Raw genomic sequence first — 4,014 nt, 5'->3', positions numbered from 1 at the left:
ATTCCCAAAGGTATATGTTCAGAGTACATGATTCATACTAAACACAAAAGTACTTCTTGTTAACAAACCAAACTACTTGTTGACATGGATACACGGCGAATTACAGTATTCATATTATTATAATGTTTACCGATGTATATATTGTTTTCATGATTAAACAGAAATTTCAGGAAAGATAGGCTAAAACGAATGCAATCTTATATGAAGTAAGCATGATACGATTATGTCGAGCAGTCCATCACAGATGGGCTCTAGATTGTACTATGCATGAAATGTGAATACAAAGATCTCATTCATATCAAGTATTTACTGAGCATGATACGCAAAGAAGTCCTCAAAGATCACATCTATATTTATATGCATGATATGTGAAGCAGTCTTCAAAGATTACATCTAGAATCTATATGCATGAGATGTGAAGCAGTCCTCAAAGATCACATCTAGTATTTATTATGCATGATATGTAAAGCAGTCTTCAAAGATCACATCTATATTTATATGCATGATATGTAAAGCAGTCTTCAAAGATCACATCTATATTTATATGCATGATATGTGAAGCAGTCTTCAAAGATCACATATAGTATTTATTATGCATGATATGTAAAGCAGTCTTCAAAGATCACATCTATATTTATATGCAGGATATGTGAAGCAGTCTTCAAAGATCACATCTAGTATTTATTATGCATTATATGTGAAACAGAAGATCATAATTAGGAATATTAGCGTGTGAGTCCGAATAATACCTGTGTGCTGATGAAATGTTAAGCAGTCTTATCAACTTTAGGTTTAATAGATACTTGCTACTGAATGAATGCTATGCTGAAACAAACATCAACTGTATATATACTGAACCGCAAAAGAAACGTCACCCCTTGTAACATTGCATGAAAAGTTGTCATTTATATATTTGGGTATTTTTTGTCACACTTTCTAAAGTTTTACATTACCTTGTCAGGCAAAATGAAATTTGATGATAAAAAAACCAAAGCAGATGACAATAAAACCGATCGCCGAAACGCATCACGGCAACGGCCATGGTAACCCGATGCTCGTGAGTTCCATGCAATTTGAAATGCACATGCGTTCCCCCATTTCTTGCCCTATAAAAATCGGATGACATTCATTCGTTATTGAATTGCTACCACATGACAAGATTGACAAGAAATCAGCAACACCAAGCCCTTGGACGATTGCAAGCTGGACAAACCGCCCGGCAAGTAGCCAATGCACTTCAAGTCCACGTAAGGACCATATACAGGCTCCAGCAACGGTACCAGACCACCAACACTACAGATGACCGACCACGTAGTGGAAGGCCAAGGGTCACCACCCGACGTCAGGATCGTCAGATTGTGCGACAGCATCTTCAAGATCGCTTTGTTACTGCTGCGGAAACTGCTCGACAGACCATGGGGACACACCAGCGACACATTAGTGCGGACACCGTGCGTAGACGAATGGCGAGCAGACACCTCCACTGTCAGTTGGCAACACAGCACCAGAGAGAGAGAGAGAGAGTCTGGAGACGCCGTGGGGAACGTTATTCGGATGCTTGTGTTGCTGAGAGAGACTCGTGGGGTGGTCCGAGCATCATGGTGTTGGGTGGAATTGGTCTTGCACAGAGGGTCGGCCCTGTGGTCTTCCATAACATCGGTCCAGGGAGAGGCAATGGTGTTACAGCAGCTCGGTACATTGATCAAGTCTTGAGACCACACGCCATACCTCATTTGGCAGGTCGCCGCAACCACGAGTTTATAACGACCCTGCCCACACTGCGAGAGAAACAAGAAACTTCCTCCAGCAAAATGGCATCAGAACCATCCAGGTGTCTGCCCTCAGTCCCGATTTAAATCCCACTGAGCCCGGCTGAATGACGTCCGACCAAGGCCGACAACTGCAGCTGAACTGCGTTAGGCGTTCCTCGGAGTGTGGGCTCAAGTGTCTATGGCCTTCATCAACCGCCTCATCCATTCAATGTATCGACGTTGCACGGCAGTCATCAATGCACATGGCGGACACACGAGATACTCACTTGTGATGTCATTTTCTCAGAGACAAGTGTTGTGTTTCACTTTAAGAGCATTTGACACTTGAATTTCAACCTTGATGATCAGCTTTGCCAAGTTACATCTTTCTAATATGTCTCAAAGTATTTTTACAGTGTTTGGGCAAATAAGGTTTCTCAAATATCTATCCATGGTGACGTTTCTTTTGCGGTTCAGTATATATATTGACACAGCAAGTTTATGCCTGTGCTTAACAATACATGAAGCGCACGTATAATACCTTTATCGGGTTTATATATATATATATATGTGTGTGTGTGTGTGTGTGTGTGTGTGTGTCTGTGTGTGTGTGTGTGTGTCTGTGTGTCTCTGTGTGTCTGTGTGTTAGGGGTGGAGATTTCTTTACATGAATTGTCAAGTAATAACCCGCAAAAGTATTTTTTCATGCGGTTCGACACCCCCCCAACCCCAATATGATGTGTACGTTTGGTGGTGTTGAATGTCCTGAATACAGTGAGTTGTGAAATTTGGTCGGTTCACCTTTCGCAGGAAAAATGGCGTGTTTAGGGGCAGTGACTGAAAATAATGTTCCGTCTCTTACATAGATCCAACCCCACGCCGAATATATCTTCCCATCATGTAATAATGTTGAGAACTGATTAGTTCACATGATCTTGTTCAAATACTACGTAACCCGCCTTTCTGAGCGTGAGAATAATTCCGCTATACACCACCACGAAGAAATCAGGCTGCACGTTGCAAATTATCTTACCGACAGGTTTTAATCTCACATTGTAAAAGAATTAAACCAACTTGAAAATTGATAGAAAACAGCTGTTCAATTGAGCAGGTGGTTAACTTGTGCTGTGTCACGTGACTTTCATTGTCTCGGAAAAGGCGTTTAGCTTTTTGCTTCGAAGTGGGGTATAAGGGATTTATTCTCCCACAGAAATCCACGTGCAGCCTGTGTTCTCCGTGGCGGGGTATAAGGGATTTATTCTTCCGCTCAGAACTTTATTTCTCTCCCAGGCGGGATACATCGTAGTTTATCAAGATCACGTGAACCAATCACATCTCACCATTCTGAAATGGAGGTATGATAAGTGGTGTTATGCGTCCCTAGTTAGATTTTATACCACCAGCCTCCGGCTCGTCTCCGGCTAGTTGTACTAGCGCGGGACGCATACAATCACGTGTACCCCTCGTGCTACTGCTACAACTTGTAATGTTACAGTCAATGTGTAAAAGGTGATTCACTTACAAAATGAATATATATTTCAGTCATATTACAAATTGACTGAACAATCTGTCCATTAATTTGACAGATTGACGGAAAATTATCAAGAAGTTCTTAACGGCTTTGAAACATCACAATACACTAGTTATGCTGGGATGAAGAGTAAAAATATATATATTGAATTTCTTTTTCTTTTTATCCTATTATGTTCATAATGTTCAGTCACTGTGCGTGCGTGCGTGCGTGCGATGTCAAGCTTTCGTGTTCGCAGAGGAGTGAGATAGTATGCCTTCCGCCGCTTTTAGAAATATTCCAGGAATATCATAGCCGGGTACACTGGAAATTGTCTTCACACATTGTACCCATCTGGGCAATCGAACCCGGATTCCGCTGTGAGGAACGAAGGCTTTAACCACGTGGCTACCCCTTAGCCCATGTCCGTCCGAGGAGAGGGGGTTGTAACACACACAAAAACATGGCAACGAGACCCAAGTGGGACATAATTTGTTTTGTTGCTTAACGCCGTGTTAGTTGTTGTTATTGATGCACGTATCAGTGTACCTCGCACTATGTACCAAATAATACTTTGTCATAATACTTCATTTAGGCACAGAACGTGTATATTACGAACCATACATGAGTTAATGACACGACAGTTGTGTAATATTTTTCTCAGAGCTACATTTATACCCTTCTAAGTGATAATCGGATGATGATCATGCGCCAAGAATTCATATCAGATTATTTGTTTCTGTTGTCTATGTA

Source organism: Haliotis rufescens, unplaced genomic scaffold, assembly GCF_023055435.1.
Source record: "Haliotis rufescens isolate VD_foot unplaced genomic scaffold, xgHalRufe1.0.p SCAF_4, whole genome shotgun sequence".
Lineage (NCBI taxonomy): Eukaryota > Metazoa > Mollusca > Gastropoda > Lepetellida > Haliotidae > Haliotis > Haliotis rufescens.
Note: the sequence above shows the minus strand (reverse complement) of the source record.